Genomic DNA, 18,082 nt, shown 5'->3' on the forward strand with positions numbered 1-18,082 from the left:
CCCCCTGCTGCCCGAGGGCATGCGTGTCTACCAGTGAACCCACAGGTGGCGGTGGGGGGTCAAGTTTGAGCCCTCAGCTGGGTAGTAGGGGGAATTTTGAGGGTGGAGGCCCGCTCTGTCCTGGTAATACAGAAACAAACGAAAGTAACACCTGACAAGATATCCTATCCTTGGAATCTTAAGCTCTTCAACTTTGAGGGGCTTTGGATGTCTTTGAGACCAGATGCCTGAGGGAGGCGTGGCTCTCCCATGCCACACTCCGACAAGTGACCGTTGAGCGTAAACAGGTTTCACGACAGGAGCCTCACTTTCTCCCCAGACCACTGATCTCCTCCTCTTGGGCAACTCGCGTGGATTTTCTCCTTTCTTTTTGACTCTTCCGTGCTGTTCCTGTGGCATGACACCAACCCTTATGTGGCTGCATACATGGGTCTGGGAGCTAAGTTCTTTTGGTGGGGCTGACCCCAGGATGGATCTCGCTCTGCGTCCCTGGGCCCTGGGATGGAGGGAAGCAAGCCTCAGCACTGGGTGAGAATTATCTGGAGTCCTGCTGTCAGGGTGAGGAAGATGCCAAGTTTCTGGGCATTGCTCTCGCTTTTCAAGGGGTGCCTCCCAAGGTGCTCGACCTTCTGTTCTCCCGGGAGAAAAGACCGACCAGAGTAAATCTGAAGCAGAGGGGAGCATGGCTGGAAATGACCTTGGGCTGGAGGTCCCCATAGGAAGTCATCAGCCCGTCAAATCACCTTCCTCTCTGGCTCAGGCTTTGATCTCTCCTGAAATCCAGGTCAAAGCAAGGCCTCAGGCATCTTTCCCCAAAAGCTGTGGCCGCTGCACCTTTGCCCGCCTCCCCTCGGCCCCTGGACAGCAGCGGGTCCTTCTGGGTTCCCGCACTCCTGCGGAGTGGTGGGGAGCTGCCCGCTGGCACCCAGGCCGAGCAATTAAGAAACTGCATTTTTCTCCTCGTCGCTTCCCTAATTGTTATTTTTGTCCCTGCTTTCAAACCATCCCTGGTTTTCATTTCATCTTGCCCCAGCCTGGTGCGCCCGGCAGAAAAAGCCAGCTTGCTCGGTGGGAGGCAATTTTCCCAGCGTGTCCAGCGATAATTCCAACACGACTGCTTTGTACATATAATTATAAAACCAGGGGCCACCAAAGTGCACCTATAGAGCAGAGTCTTGACTGTTCTTGGTTCTGTTTTAATTATTAAGCCTTAAAGCAAAAACTAGGTTTCAAAGAAAACTTTCTGTGCAGTCCTCAATAGAGTTAAAGGAGGAACATTTTAAGCTGATGAGCTGACACTTGTAGAAGCAAATATATTAAATAAATCATGATTCGTTTTGGGGGCAAAGTCTGACTTACATCAACTCTGGAAAAAATGGATCTTAATGAGTGACAGTTGGGTGTTTTCTGTCACTTCCTGAGGTAATGGCCGCAAGCTGACATTGCTCAGTGGGTGTCTCATACTTCTGAACAAAAGTTTTTTGGAGTGAGATAGACAAGGTAGAAATCCCAAGGTGACTGGGAGGAATGTCTAATGAGTGGAAAGACATATTTACTGGCAGTCTGTGTGTAAGCTGTGACAGTTGACAGAACTTGATTGTAACCAATATAGTTGATGAAGAAAAGGCTGACAGACTGGGAGAGGGGGCCGTGGTTGGGGCGGGGGAGGGAGAGAGTCAAAGGCCCTGCCTGGGCCGAACCCTGTTAATGGTAAGTTGGGTGGATACAAAGCCCAGAGTCATGAAAGGGAGTCAGGATCTCGCACTGATGTCTAAACACGGAAATGTGTTGAGCTTGCAGGAGGTGGTAACAGCTTCAGATCTGCTGACCTTTTGGCCCATAACTTTAGAAACTAGTGCCTGGGACCAGACGATGACCCCAGCTCTAGGGACATATGTAAGTTCTGTGGCTTCTGGACCCGCTCTATACCCATGTCTGCGGCCCGGGCAGGTCTGGGGTCCTTAATTTACGGGTGCCTCACCTGGGCAGCTATCATGACCAAGAGCCACTGGGTTCTGGCCCCAGTGGGCCCCAGTGAGGCTCCCGTGGACGTGGGAGGGGGACAGAGCAATGAGGCCCTCCGGAAGCTCCCGCTGACGTGTGCCCCTTACCTCCTTCATTCTGAGGTTCCCACCCGCCCTCCGCTCAGTTTCTCCTCTGCACCCCACCCCCTCTCTGTCCCCGGCACAAAAGGAGTGATTGGCCTCGAAAAGGCAGAGCTGCCTGGCATATTAAATGATGACACTTTGTAACTGACTGGTCAGGGCTTCAACAATCGGCTTGCCAATGAGCTCTGCACTTCTTCCCCCAGGCAAATGTCACACTGAAACTAAACAGGATCTTTTTTCATCCTACATGCTGTTTTCTATGCCACATATTATTTTATAGTTGAAAATAGGCTAGCTCTTTAAAATGCACAGAGTCTGCTGTACTTTCATCGTGGGCTCATTTTGGAGGAGAGGCTGGCTGGGAGGGAGTGGGAGCGGGGAGAAGAGAGAATGTGTCGAGCGGTGATGAAGGTTTGGTCAACATCTTGACCTTGACTTTTTTTTTTTTTTTTTTTTTTTTTTTTAAGGGATGACTAAACGAAGGTAAAATTTGGAAAATTTTAAGGATGGGGACAAAATGGATGGAGGTGAGGAGAGCAAGGGAGACTAATGGGCCACGAGCCTCACCCATCAAGATAGGAAAGTGATTTGTGTTCATCACCATTTTCCTATTTCCGTTGACCAGGGCGAGTATTCCTTACCTGCGCGTTGGTTTTCTATCTGCTCTGTGATTTGGGAAATGGGACCCATTCCTGGTGAACTCCTCAGAGCTGAGGAAGGTAGCAGTCTCCTGACTTTGACGTTGCCCCAATGAGATGGAAAACCCTTTCCAGTGATGTTCACGTGACCCACTTTCTCCAGGTGGGTTCTCGTCAATTTGATCCACTGCCTTGGGAAGAGAGGTTGGATAAGACAAAGCTGAGTGGAGTCCTTCCCAGGCTATGAGATATGGGTTGGCTCAGTGTCAAGGCTCTGACCTCATCGACTTCAGCTCAGTGGGTTAACTTCCATTATGGACCAATGATTCCTGAAAATGTCTCCTGTATGGCACGGTCACTTGGGGTGGTAGATGGGTGGGTATCATGACTCATCCAGAAGCTAGGCCTTCTTATCAACGGGACAGGAATTTTTAGAATAAGATTCGGAGCATCGGGGAGGTGGGAGACCAAGTAGAGAAGGCCCTGTAGGTCAAGGAAGAGGGTGCATTTGGTCTGGGTTGACGCAGTTACATTTTGGGGAGAGACGAGACACAACTTTTCCTCTCTTCTACCCCAGAGGCACAGATCTGTTGTTACATATTTTCACTTTTTCTTAACTTGAGCAAGAGACCTTTTCTTGCTGAGCTGCAGCACCCTCATCTGTGGAGTAAAGTCAGTCTAGATAACTTTGGATGTCTCTTCCTGCTCCAAGGGTTTTGGATTTCATGACCCCGCTTAACAGGTTCCAGGGCCCTCTGCCAGGACATGTTCTTTTAGTTGGTAACATCTTCAGGGCCAGTTCATTAGCCTGCGGCTCTGAAGCCATGAGGCCAGACTCAAAAGAATTTAGGGATGAGCACCCAACAGTATCCACCCAAAGCCGAGGCTGCCTCGTTTTGGCTCTCTGGAGCTCACAACTACCCGCAGACATGCTCCCCATGCTGACAGCCGGTGCCGGGCCGGCCCAGGAGGCTCCTGGTGAGAGGGACCCTACGGGGAGTTCTCCAGGAGTGGGAGCGGCCCCACTTTCCTGCAGAGGGCCCGGTAAGGCCTCGCTATAGGAGCGGGAGGGGCGTGGGGAGGGGCCCCGCAGCTGGCTTTGGCCTTACCTTTCCTACAACAGGAAAGGGAAACCTTTTCTCAAGGCTCCTCTGGCTCAGCGATTTCTCGCTTCTCCAAAAATCGCTTTCGTGCGCCAACCCCAGCTTCTAGATCCAGCACTCGCCAGCCCCAGAGCTGGGGTAGAGCGTGAGGGCCCGCGGGCTGGCTGGACTTCCAGCCTCTCCTTGGCTGCTAACGAGCTGTGTCGGGAAGTCTCGGCCCTTGCACAGGTTTCAGCTTTCTCTCGTGTACGTTTACCAACAAACGTGTAGGTTTCTGATGGAAGTGGTGGAGGGACCATGTCGTTCACCTTCTCGACCTCTCTCTGCGCCCCCATCAGCCTCTCCAAGGCATCCCTCTGGGGCCCCCGGCTTATGGGGGGACGTGACAAGTGCATGGCCACCCAGGCCCTTGGGCCCACCCCTCCAGCTGCACCCGACTTCCCCTTACCTTCTGCCTGAACTCGTTCCCAGCAGAGGAAGGAAGGCACAACCTCGGGGTTCACATCCTCAGCAGGTGGAAAGTGCTTTTCCGGTGTTCTGAGGAGTCTGCAGTGGACTGGATGGAGCTCAGTGGGATCTCTCCTTTCCTTGAAGCCTCAGCTTATTTTCGTCTCATCCCAGATAAGCACATTCTAGCCGTTCTGGCGGCTTGAGGTCGTGCCCTGTGCTGATGGGTGGAGACAAGATGGCACCTGCTAGGCTTAGCCACTTGCTGTCCAGGCCTTTGTCTTCCCCAGGGGGAGGTGGGTGGAGAGCAGGAGCAAGTGGAGGTCTGGGCCCAGGCCCCTGGTCTTGGGAAAACCCTCCACGCTGGGGAATAGTGTCCCTTGCTCTGGAGAGCAGAGGCATCGTGCCTCTGCTACCACGGCGCCCCTAGGGGATGCCAGAGGTTGGAGGGATTCTAGACACAGTTGCCCTCCCTTGTGCGAGCGATCTGAATCCTCTCCAGAAACGTCGCTGGCTGCAAACATGGGAGCAGGGCAGCACGAAGACGTGAGACTGTGCTATGCTCCTTCCCCTGAACGACAGCCACTCCAGGAGGCGGGGTCAGTGGTAGGTGAGAGCTAAGCTGTGCAGAACGCTGGCTGCAAACCACGCCCTTCGTCCACACGCCTCGCACAGTTTATCACACTTCATATAGCAACCCTCTGAAACGCGTCTCTCGTTATCCCTGTTTTATAGACGAGGAAACTGAGACCTAAGAAGGCTAAGAAAAGCGTTCAAGATCACATCTACAGGGAGGAATGGAAGGAGACCCGAAACCCGGGGTTTTGCCACTCCCCGGGGACCAATCTGTGATCCTTTCTGAACTCTCACATCTTTGGCACAGCCACAGGCCAGGGGGATGGGCTGCACTGGATTTCTGTCCTGCTCGGACACTTCCCAGCTGTGCCACCCTGGACACACCAGTTCCTGCCACAGGGGGTTGTTCCAAGGACGTGTGAAACGCTGAACGCCCACGTGCATTACATACCAGCCGTCCTGTAGTCACAGTGCTGGACAGTTGGGGTGCCGACTGTCAGGTGTGTCCCAACCCTTCCGCATCTAAAGGTCGCGACCGTCCTGTAAATTACTCATTTTATCTCCTTTTCCCTGATGAGAGGAATGAAGTGCAGAGAGGTCAGGGAATTCACCTGAGATCACACAGCCAGAGGCACAAGTAGCTGGGAAGCCAGGCAATCTGACTGCTCAAGCTGCCTCTATCGCGTTCTCTTTTTACACGATGTCATGAGTTCAACCCACATTTATGGAATATTTATTACGTGTCTAGTGTTGTGTTGGGCACTGAGGCTACGATGGTGAGCAAAAAATCAGATGTGGTTTCTGGTCTCTGATATTCCAGAAAGGTAGACTGCAATCAAATGCGTGCAAATATATGATAAACGTAGAATTGCAACTATAGAAAGAGTTTATGGAGGAAAGGAGCAGGGGGCTCTACGAACCTGTAACAGGAGACTTGACCCAGTTGGGTAAGGCAGGGAGGACTTCCTGGAGGAAGTGACAATTCATCTGAGATCTAAGGGGTGGGTAGGAGTGAGGTAAGTAGCTGGTGGTGTCGATGGTGGGGATGGGGTGTGTAAGGACATTCCATGCAGAGGGAATCTAAGTATGGAGGCGCCTGGCAGGAGGAAGAGTGAACAGGTGCATAGAACATGGTGGAAGGCAGAACTGGCTACATAATTTGCAGGGCCCGGTGCCAAATGAAAATGTGGGTCCCTTATCACAAATTGTTAAGAATTTCAGGGTAGTGAGAAGAGGTACCTGCTATTGTATGTGGGGCCCTATGTGGCTGCAGACATGACATGCCCATGAAGCCAGTCCCAACCAGAGAGAAGGCTGGGGAAGGAGTTGGGGCAAGTCATAGAGCCGTCAAAGCCAAGTTTAGGATTCTGTCTCTATTGATCTGTTTCCAGAGGGTCACTTCTGGGTAGAGAAGCGTTTAGAGGGGAGTCAGCTGGGTGAGCTCTTAACCCTGAGGGCTCCGGCGGGTCCTCGACCTCCCCAGCCTGGCCAGGTCTTCTCCTGTGTGGGAAAGGGAGAGTGATGCCCACCCACATGATGATCAGAATTTGTGAACAAACGCCCTGACCTTGGAGCCTTCTCATGGCTAATCTGCATGGGCCTGACACAAAGGGTCCATGATGGGGGCTGGTAGATGAGCGTGACTCCCTCCAATGTCCCAAGCCAAGGAGGTAGGGGGGCAAGTTGTGTGTGGGAGTTTCTAAAGAGCTTTTTAAAAAGGGGGACCCCCGAGTTGAGGACGTTGCAAACCGAATCCCCTTTTGCTTTCGTGTTCAATTTCAATGCAAAATGGCTAAAGTATTTATCCAAATAAAGCAAAACCAGCCAGAACTGTCTCTTCTGAGCCACAGAGAACTTTTCTGAGCACCAAAATCAATGACTTTACCCCCTCCTTCCCCCAACCTGGGGTGTTGTATGCAGACAGACATTTTACTGTGACAATTATAATAGCTCAGTTGGAAATTACCGTCTGGCTAGGCAGCTGAATCTATGCCTGGATCCAGCTTCAAACACAGGTATCAGGGGCAAATTAGCAGCGACATCAAGTTTTGGATTTTATAAAAAGTGCCAGGTTGGGAGAAGAGAATTGTTCCTGCCGCTGAGGGTGAAGGTTAATACTCCGGGCCTTGGCTGCCCGCGTCCGGGGCTCCCCTACCCCACACGGCAACTCTAAAGACCGCCAGGCACACTGAAGCTCATTATATTTTCTCTCTGCATAGAACTCCCCCGCAACGCCCATGCTCTCTTTGATTGCCATGGAGAAGGACCAGCTATGGGTCCCAGGATGTTGGAGAGCTGTCCTTCCCTGCCCCGTGGCCCCCTCACTCAGAGGAAGGCCCCTGCCTCCTCCCAGGGATTTCTGGGTCTGGATGGCCAAAGACCCGGGTGTCTTCGGGGCCTCGTAGTTTAGGTTAATTACACAGAGGGCAAGGCATTGACGCCTCCTCTCCGGGATGGTTGGCAAACTCGACTAGACTCAAAATGAACCGCTTTGATTCCATCTGCAAAATTAGATCAGATTTGATAAAGTAAAGATGTACCCTTTGAAGTATTCCCTATCAACATAAGTGCTAAGAACACTTGAGTGAAGGAATTTGAGCAGTTTTGAAAGCAGCAGCATAGAAGCTTCAGTGAGGATTGCAGCTAAGGGCATGCCCAGAAGGCACGGGCCTAACTGCATCTATCCTGCAGGCAATAAGCAATTGCTAAAGATTCCAGACTTCTCAAAGTTCAGAGTTCAGCATGGAAAAACTTTGTTGAACTTGTGATAGGCCGGGCTCTGTGGTTTGCATTCTGTTTTCAGAGGCTCTCAGAGTCCCGGCAGTTTTTGTGTTTCTGTGCCTCCTCGGCACGGCAGGAACAAGGCTGTTTTTCTTCGCTTTAGCTTCCACGCAGAGGTAGGAATTAAGCCTTCATATGTTTTCCCGGGGTATGGTCCCTCCAGAGCTATAGGGCAGGACATCAGTGGGTGAAAAGCGTCTGTTTATCCAAATGAAAGCCAGAAGATCTGTGTCAAAGCCCAGCTCTGTCACCGTCTAGCTGTGTAACCTTGATGGAGTCCTTCCGTGTGTCCAAGCCTTCGTTTCTTCATCCTTCTGACATTCCACTCCAGCTACCGGGTACGGTCCCTTCCATGTGCCAATAATACCTACCTCTCCATTGAGCTCTACCCAAACTCCGTTATTAAGCCCATGGTAGGTGCTGGGGAGAAGATGCCAAATTAATCACCGCGTGGTCCCTTCTGGTCCAGCAGGGGACGGAGAAACCTGAACGAGGGCTGTAAGAGAAAGTGTCGGGTGTGGCAATAGGTGCACGTACAAAGGGCTATGGGAGCTCAGAGGAGGGAGCAATTGATTCCACCGGGGGGGGGGAGCCAAGGAAAGGCACAGAGGCGAGAAAAGAGGCTCAGAGCTGATGAGCTAATGAACAAGAAAGCATTTTGCAATGTGCGGAGGGTTATAAAAGGTACGCTCTTATTCTGATTTCGGGTATTACGAAACAGCATGCAATCTGGATTCTTTTCTCTTAGCTTGGACTGGATTGATGGTAACTTGGGAAGCTCAAAAGGACGAAAGGATATAGTAAGGGCTGGAATCAAATAACCAATGTTGAAGGGAAATTTAAAAAAATCCATGAAAGCTTGTGAGAGAGGCCAGTGGGAGGGTACCTCACACTGACTTGCTGCCGTTTGGGCTCCCGAGGTTGGGGGAGGCGGCTTGCGTGCTGTATCCTGGAGGTCTCGCCTACCTTGAGATGAGCTGGAGGTCCAGATCTTGGCTCCTGTTGTTGGGAAACCCAGGGAGGCCCCGTAAGTGCGCCATTTCCCCCTGTATTATGGGGTGTAAGAGTAGTGAGAATAGGCATCCTTGCCTGGGTCCTGATCTTGGGTGGAAAGCATTCAGTCTGCCACCATTAAATATGACGTTAGGTGTAGGTGTTTTGTAGATGTTCTTTACCAAGCTGAGAAGCTTCCCTCTATTCCTAGTTTGCTGAGAAATTTTTATCATGATTGGGCGTTGGATTTTGTCAAATTTTTTTTCTGCATCAATTGATATGATCACACGGTTTTTCTTCTTTAGCCTGTAGATGTAGTGGATTGATTTCTCTAATGTTTGTTTAGGTGTGAGAGACAAAGAGACAGAGAGCGAGTGGGGAAGGGGCAAAGAGAGGGAGACACAGAATCCGAAGTAGGCTCCAGGCTCTGAGCCATCAGCCCAGAGCCCGACGCGGGGCTCAAACTATGAGATCATGACCTGAAGTCGGACACTTTATCAACTGAGCCGCCCAGGCGCCCCAGGATTGATTTTTGAATGTTGAACCAACCTTACATACCTGGAGTAAATCCCATTTGGTCACGGTATATAATTTTTTTTCTCCATATATTCTGCTGGATTCGATTTGCTAATACTTGGCTGAGGGTGTTTGCATCTACGTGCATGAGGGACATTTGTAGTTTACTCGTACGGTCTTTATCTGGTTTCAGTATTGGGAGAATATGAGCCTCATAAAATGAGTTAGGAAATAGTCCATCTTCTTCTATTTTCTAGAAGAAATTCTGTACAATTGGTACTGATACTCCATTTTAATACACCATGAAGGCAATTCTGATTTTTTTTTTTTTTTTTTTTTTAGTTAATCTTCTAAACTCAGAAGTCGTTTTTGATTGCGATCGGGAAGATGGCTTTGTATCACACCCTGAGCCTGGGGAGAACAAAACCACAACCCGGTTCCAGCTGTTTTAATCTAACCCACTTGAATACGATTGCTCCTTTACCATGCACTCCCTTTGGGGGTCTCAGTCCTCACTCATGCAGTGGTTCATTCGGCGCACCTGGGGCCCGTGCTGCACGTGAGCACGCCGTGTGACAGGTGTCACCTACCCAAGTAGCTCCATTCGGTCTCCACCCTCTGCTCCCCCCTCCTCACTTCCCCTTCCCTCCTCCGTCCTACTCTCGTGCTTGACCTCGGGCACCGGTTGAGTTTGGCATACTCCTCAGCACAGGGCATAACATCACGGCACCCCCTTTCTTTCCGGTCTTCACGCGCTTCCTCCCGCACGGCCAGTGCTCATGCTAATGTGTCTGACATCCTGTTACTTTCCTATTGCTGCTGTAACAGATTAGCACCAATAGGGTGGCTCAAAACAACACACATCCATTATCTTACCATTTTGGAAGTCGGAATCCCAACGTGGGTCTCACTGGACTAAAATCATTTGTTGGCGGGGCTGTGTTCCTTCTGGAGGCTCGAGGGAAGAATCTGTTTTCTTGCCTTTTCCAGCTTCTAGAAGCTGCCTGCGTTCTTTGGCTCCCAGCCCTCTTCCATCCTCAAAGCCAGGAATGGCTGGTCTAGTCTTTCTCACCTGTATCCCTGGTACATTCACTGTCCTGCTGTGTCTTTCATGTGCAAGGGCCCTTGCGATTACATTGGGACCACCCGGCTAGCCCATGACCAAGTCAGCTGATTGGCAACCTTAATTCCCTTTTTGACATAGAACATGACATAGTCACAGGTTCTAGAAATTTGGATGTAGACATCTTTGGGGGTTGTTATTCACACAGATACATACGTTAGGGACATGGGCATCATTTAAAATATACAATGTTATTTTGAGTGTGCAAGAATTCTTTATGTATATGAATGGAATTGGACGATCAATCTCTTTCAGACTCCTACTTTTTACTCCCAAACTATGTTTTTAGGTTATACCCATGTTTTATATATGGATAGTATGTTACTCCTAACTCCTACAATGTATTCCATAATCGCCCCCCCCCCCCCCGCCATCATCTTCTGATTCATTTCCAAGTGACGGGCACCTAGATTGCTTCCCACCCCCCACTGTTAAAGACACTGTTGTGATGAATAGCCTGTGTCTGTCCCCCGATGGACCTGGTTGCATTTTCTTACTTAATTTTCACCAGGTAATGTTAGAGAGCTCCCTACAGTGGCTGCCCCTGTCTACATCACCACCAGCAGTGCGCCGGGGGCCTCTTTCAGCTTTGGGCTGCTAGCTCCTACTATTTCCCAGCTGAAAAACAGCCAGAAAGGGGAGGAAAAGCAACATTAACTCAGCACGTACTATGTAACCTACTAGATGGTGCTGTGTTGGATGCTTTCCGTTTTTATCCCCTTTCATTCCAAGATGATCCTAGGTGGTTGATATAATTGAACCCGCTTCAGAGCTGGACAACCTAAAGCCGAAAGGGAGTAAGTTCTTTGTCCAAGGTCTCACGTTTAGTAAGGGCTAGATGCAGAATTTGAATCCAAGTCTGGGCTAAGCATCCATCCTCGGCGCTCCCATCAGCCCCGGACACATGTTGCTCTCCACACGTTCAGCTCGTTGTCTAGGAGGGTGGTTAAGAGCATGGGCTTTGGAGCCAGACTTCAGTGCAAATGCTGGCTCCGTCACTTCGTAGCTATATGATTTGGGGCGAGGAGCCCAAGTGCTGGCTGTCTCCGTTTTCTCATCGGTAGAAGGGAACAGCATCCTTCAGTTAGGTTTGCAAACCACTCGGTCGGGTGTGGTGCACCAAGGGGCTAAATAAACGGTAGGTACTGTTGCAATATCGCACCTGTGTCTCCCCATCCAAAAACTGTGCCTCATCCGTCCACGTACCTCATTCACCACAGCAGCTAGTACAATGCCTGGCTCACTGAGAACGATCGAAGTACTCCGTGCCACAGCTCATTCTAACTAGGGTTGACTATTTCCATAGCCCGAGTGGTGAAGGGTCTTGGATCTCCAGGCGATTGATAGGGTAAGGGGAGATGAGGGTCTCTGACCCCTATTCCTTTAGTGATCTTTCTAGACCTCACTCCTGTCTTTATAATATGTGTTGCTTCTGGTCCCCATCTCTTGCCCCTGTCTACCCTGTCTCGTAAAGCCCTGTTTTTGCTCCCCTCGGTGGAACCAAGGTGCTATTCTGTCGGTGTTGTACAGGTTTCCCCCACCGGTGGTGGGGTGGGGGTCACACTGCCGTCGGCATTGCTTTTCCTCCTCTGCCCGACTCATGGCTTGCCTGTCAATTAGGAAATCCTGCACCTGTGTGGTTTCCTTGAGCGCTTAATAAAAATTGGGCGATTAGAGAACCTCAGCACTTTCTTAAATAGTCATTAAACAATCATTACAGATGGAAATAGCTACAACCGGCCGCGGCGAGAGGGAGCGTGTGGCTCCTAACGACATAATCCTTTTTCAAGTCAGAACGAATGTGCAATCAAACACAAAAGGGAACAGTTTCAAAGTTCTGAGCCTTCTTAGGCAAAACTATAATACGTCAACCAGCCTAAATTGGCGGCCGAAATGTTCAATGAGAATTGATACATAACATAGTGTTTCAAGTAACGCACCGCTTAAGTCAGGTGTTTTTGGTTTTGTTTCGTTTTCTTCTCTCTCGCTCCTTTTAGGGACGTCCTCACGGCCTTTCAAGTCTGGGCACTGCTGTCTGTCTTAGCTAAGCTGGAGACGCTCCGATTGAGACAGGTTATAACTTCATAGTTGAAGCAGGTCCTCAGGAGGCTTTCTTAAGGCTGCTGGGGTTTGAAAGCTAGATCCGATATTTAAGAGCTGTGTGACCTCGGGAAAGTTACCTAGTCACTCTGACCCTCAGTTTCCGCATTGTTCAACAGCAGATGATAATAGCCTGCTGCATAAAAAGCATTTATTAAGTGTTAGGGGAATTATTAAACCCTGTTTTTTGAGGCGGGTGCTCCTGCAGTGGAACGCGAGTCATTTCACTGTGAAGGCTTCTCTAGTCAAAGACATCAACTCTCTTCCACGTTCCATCAGTTACCATGCCGGAGGGTGCATACAAATCAAAGGGACTTGTTTAAAACGCACATCCCTGGAGTCTACTGGGAGTGATTCTCTTTCTGAAAGGAGTGGGACCCGGAAACCCCTCATTTTAACAAGCACCTAAGTGATCTAATGCAGATGGGTTCAAAGGCTACAGTTCCCAAAGAAATGAATTAGACACCCACAGGGAGCGCTGGGGCTATCGTCAACGTGTATCTTACTGTGGATAATTCAATCAGATTGCTTTCCGATGAATGCCTAGAACCAGCCATCCTTGAAGGAATAGCAGTTTTGGTAGCTTGGTGGGAGAAAGGAGCAATCCTGGTCACCAGACATACTTGGAGAACCTCAGTTCTAGATGCTGGGCGCTGGACAGCCAGAGGCGTCAGCAGGCAGAGACGCATGCGCTCCTGGAGGTAGAAGTTGTCATAGATAAAGCGTGGTTAACTTGTACTGATTCCCTCGACTTGCTCTGCGGCAAAGACCAGCCTTTATGCCATGGAAAATCTTTTTGCTTCCTTTCGGTTGTGGATGGCTATTTCCTATCAGGGACAGCACTCTCTAACGTTGTTTGATGCTTTTTCAGACACACAAGGTGACTTCTTAAGCAAAGTTACCGTTCCGGTGTATCTTTTGTGGTCCGTCTTCCTGTAGGTATCACTCACTTAGTCCTGGGGCTGCAATCCCCAGGGTCTCTCTGGCTTTGGAATGGTAAGTAATTTACAAGTCTAACCTTCTGAGTCAGGACGCACAGAAGCTGTGAGTTCTTGCCGGATGTATTCCTGATGGTCTGGTTGTCCCGACTGGTAGCCTGGGAGTTCAGGTCAGCACCTACTGGTCAGCAAGGCAGAGGGCAGCAGGGCAGACAAGGAGGGGCTGGAAGAAGGGTCCAGAGCACAGGAAACAAGGACAGTTATGCCTCGGTTGACCTCTTGACAAGATTCTCTGCAGAAGGGAAGTGATGGCAGTGATGTGGCAGGGAAAGTCCCAGACCTTCATGTTTAGGAAGACATTTGTCCCAAATGTCAGACATGCAAAGTGCGAAGTGAAGAACGTGAAGCCTCTTTAGTTTTACCTATAAAATCACACAGTGCAATGTATATGCGATAAAACTAAGTCCATGTCTTGGATGAATTTAGTTGATTCAGGGTATTGATTGGACAAGATCTGACATCTGAGAAAAATTTTGTTGAGAGCTGAGAGTAGGGATGAGGTGGTCTGATCAGTAATAAGAAAAGGTACAATTTACTCCACTGTCCTATTTCATAGCTGCAGGCATCAATTTCATTTCCTTAACATTTGTATTTCTGCTTATAAAAGCAATATATGCTCCTTGTGGAAAACTTTGGGAATAGCCTTCAAATATATGTTCTAATCAACACACTCACACACACACACACACACACTCACACTGACATACATATACATAGATTTTTATAAAATTGAAATAATGCTCGAAGAAACTGGTTTGTAGTCCTCCTTTTTTCACTTGCAATTATGAAAAAACCCTATTTTAATGCAAAATTTTAATTCCCTATTTTCAATGGCTCTGTTGCGATGTGTCATTATTTATTTTTTTCAAAAAAAAAAAAAATGAATCCCTATTATTAGGCACTTGGGCTATTTTTATTTTTTCCTACTACACAGAATTGTGGTGATGAAAATTTATATATGTAGATCTTTGTACACATTTCTGATTATTTCCTTAGGGGTGAAATTCTTAGAATTGCTGAGTCAAAGGATATGCATTTTTTTATGGTCTTTGGTATATATTTGTCAAATTGCTATTCAGAGAAGTTGTTTCAATTTTCGTTTCTACCAGAAGTCTAGGAGGGCACCCATTTCCCAGCTTCCCTGTCACCGCGACATATCGCTATGGATTGCTTTTAATGTATCTTGAAGTTCTTTAGACAACTCATAGCTACCTTATCATTTTCCGCCCGATCTCCAAATGGTTGTCAGCTAGAGTTTGGATTATGTGTTGTGCCAGTTTTCTGAGACGGGGACAGATGTGGGAACTGCTAATTTTCTTGACCTTGAGGATAAGCACTTAGAGTAAGAATTGTCCTGCCCCTTCCCCAGTAAAGAATTAGAACAAATCAATCATCTCCTGGTTCCCCCAGGAGACTAATCAGATTAAGGCATCCCTAACTGGGGTGGGAAGCTCTTTATTTGCAGAAGGATGCACATTCATTCAGACGGTGCCAGAAATAACCCTCGCATCTCTAAACAGATGGGGACAGATGCTCAGATGGGGTTTCAAGTGGGATCGAGTAGGGTCTGACAAGAGTTGTATCGTTTGCTCATCTTCACGGAAGTTCCCGTTTTCCGGACTTTGGAATTGCTCGGAAAAAGGATATTTGTGGCACCACACGGTCCCCCCAGACTGCCCGCACCGAAGCCCACTCTGAATTTATGACTCTTGGGCGCCATGGTGACCCCAGCGCCAACGGGCTGTGAAAACACTCAGGACAAGCTTTCCCTGAGTTGACAGGAACCAAAGCCTGCTGCCGCGGCAAATGTCTGCATCTGTGTGGGAGACAGCTGCCCTGGGGCCTTCCTGAGAATGCCTTGCTGGCCTCTTCTGAAGGAAGCCAAGAACAACAGATTAGCACGGAGGTACTGCCACCTTCCCCTCTGAGTCAGGATGCATGAGAGCTGTGAGTTCTCACTGGATGTATTCCTGATGCTCTGGTTGCTCGGATTGGTAGCCTGGACGTCCAAATCGGCACCTGCTGGTCAGCAGGCCAGAGGGCAGCAAGGCAGACAAGGAGGGGCTGGGAGAAGGTTCCAGAGCGCAAGGAAGCAAGGCAAACGTCTGCTTCCAGCTAGAAAGGAGTTAGAGTAGACCTCAGTTGGGAGCCAGGAGGTCTGAGTTCGAATCCTCACTCTGCCATCACGGGGCTGTGTGACCTCAGGTAATCCATGGAACCCTTGGGGCCTCACCGTCCTCAGTGGCCAACAGAGGACGTTGTTGGCCACGGTAAGGGTGTTTTTAACTTTGGCTGTCTGAGCAGGAAGAAAGGCGGTGAGGGAAGATGGAGAGCAAAAGGAAATGAGATCTTTAGAGCAATGCTTCCCAACCCTTTTCATGTCTTGATGCACGTGAAAATACTGCTACCAACTGCCCCTCTGGGGTAAATGGAGGAGGCTTCTCTGAGCCGGAGGCACCATGCTGGGGGCTCCGGTGTCTTGAAGGCTGAGGACATTGCTATCTCAGGCACCTCCAAGGGGATACTCTACCACAGAGGACCCGAGCCCTGAAAAAATGGTGCACACCTCAGGACTACGCTTCAAATAAACAGAGACTGTCCTGAACCATGAGATGAGGGTGAGATAATCCAACCGTAATTCACTCATGGCGGCTTCTTTGATGACCTCTTGGGCAATATCAAATTCCTGCAGAGATTTTGTCATCGAGTCTCTGCCCGCTGTTGCTGCCTGTTGGTGGGGGTGGGGTGGGGTGACCAGGAATGAAGATTCTTGGGAAAGACTGCTCAGGAGGAGGGAACCCAGGGCCCCCAAATCTTACCAGTTTGATCAGTACTTTCATCCCGAAAAGCAACCCTACATCCTCTTCCTGTCTTCAGTCTTTGGGGGACAAGTGCTTGAAGCCAGAGGCTTGATTGAAGGGATCAAGCATTCCATTTGGGGGTCCTGCCTGTCTCTCAGGCTTTTCCTATTTTGTAATAACAGGCTTTTTAGTGTGTCTTATTTATTTTTTCCATCCACCCTAAGAAACGATGAGGTAACCGGGCCCAGATAATTGCCGCACACCTGCAGGACGCAGGCCTGGTGCCATGAACGCAGTGGAGAGAGCGTCACGCCCCTGGCCACACAGATCAGCTGGCCGTCCCGCCCCCTCCTCCTGCACACCTGCAGAGGCCCGTCACTTGGGACAGGAGGGCCTATTAGGGCTCTTGTAATTGAGATGGGGTGAGGGAGTTTACCCCGGCTCCTCTGGAGTGGGAGAGAAGGAGCTGGCTTAGATGACAGGAAACCGTCCCCTCTGCTCCGTGCAGCGGACTGAGAAAGGTGGCCTGGGTAATAATGGGGTTAGCTAATCCTGATAGTCATAAGGGTAGGAGAGTCCATCATCATAATCATGGCTAATGGACTCCAGATGGAGAAATATAATTGTTCTCATTAACATGGTTACACACACACACACACACACACGCACGCACGCATACCCATGCACGCGCACTCAGAGGCCCATTCTGCCCACATACCTGACTCTGATAAGGACTGTCAGATAAGAACAGCCCACACCACAAAGCTAGATGGAGGGCATTGTCAATTATTCCTTCCGTTTCCCCCTTCCACAACATCCATGCATACGTAATGGTTTCATTAACCTCGAGACTCCTGCAGATGAGTTGAAAACCCAGGCTTACACGGCCAATTAATTGGCTGTACATTTTGCACGGCGTATGGAAGTACGTTTCTCCTGCCCCTTCAATACGGCCTGACTTTTCGGCTGTATTTCATAAGTGTTAATGTAATGTTGCTGAAAGGAAATATGGCCCAAAGCAGGAAACTTCCCCCCCCCCCCCACCTCTCTGGGATGCAGCTGTTCATTTGGTTTGGGCTGTTAATTCAAACCACTCCCAGGTGCCTATTTCATATTATCTCTTGTTTAGGACAAAATAAAATGAAACTGTCAAAACCTCTCTGCCTCGCTCAGCGCTGGGCTCAATAGCCCCATAAAGAGACCCCGGGCGAGGAAGCAAGTTCTCCGAGCAAGTGCTCGAGAGAAGGGCAGGCCTTCCAGGTGAAAGTTTGACCTGCAACGAATCCACCTTCCCCAGAAAGGCATCGTCGGGGTCCTGTAGCGACTTCGTTCCTACCTCTGGGCCCTGGCATTTGACCTTCCTCACCAGGAATGCCATTCCCGCTCTGTTTCCTGCTCTCTTGCAAAGTCTCCTCCCTGCATCTCTCCCTGAGCACTCTACTTTTCCGGCTGAGAACTATAGTAGGTGCTCAGTAAATCTTACGCGTTATTAATATGTCTACTTCTTGAAGCAAGTCAGTTGTTCAGGGCTCATAAAATATTTAATAGAGTAAGAACGCTCAGGTGGATTCACCCATGATTTGCATGTATCCCAGAATTCTATTTATAGCCACACTCTTGCCTTTTCTCTAACGAATGCCTCCCTAAAGTGGACATTTCTCTCTGCTATCTGCTGTTGGCCACTCCGCCATTGTGCCAGACGCAGATGCTGAGGGAGGGGCTGGGAACAGCAGGAGGGAAGGACAGATGTCTTTGCTGGAGTCCCAGCGTCCTCCCAGGGAGAAAGGTGCGTGGCTTTTAGGATGTTCTGTTAGGATGTTCGATGACTGTTTCCTTTTTAGCCAAAGTGGTCTCTCACTTCCGGCAGCACAGGAAGAATGGCTCCTTTGGGTGGTTTT

Source organism: Panthera tigris, chromosome D2, assembly GCF_018350195.1.
Source record: "Panthera tigris isolate Pti1 chromosome D2, P.tigris_Pti1_mat1.1, whole genome shotgun sequence".
NCBI classification, from domain to species: Eukaryota; Metazoa; Chordata; class Mammalia; order Carnivora; family Felidae; genus Panthera; species Panthera tigris.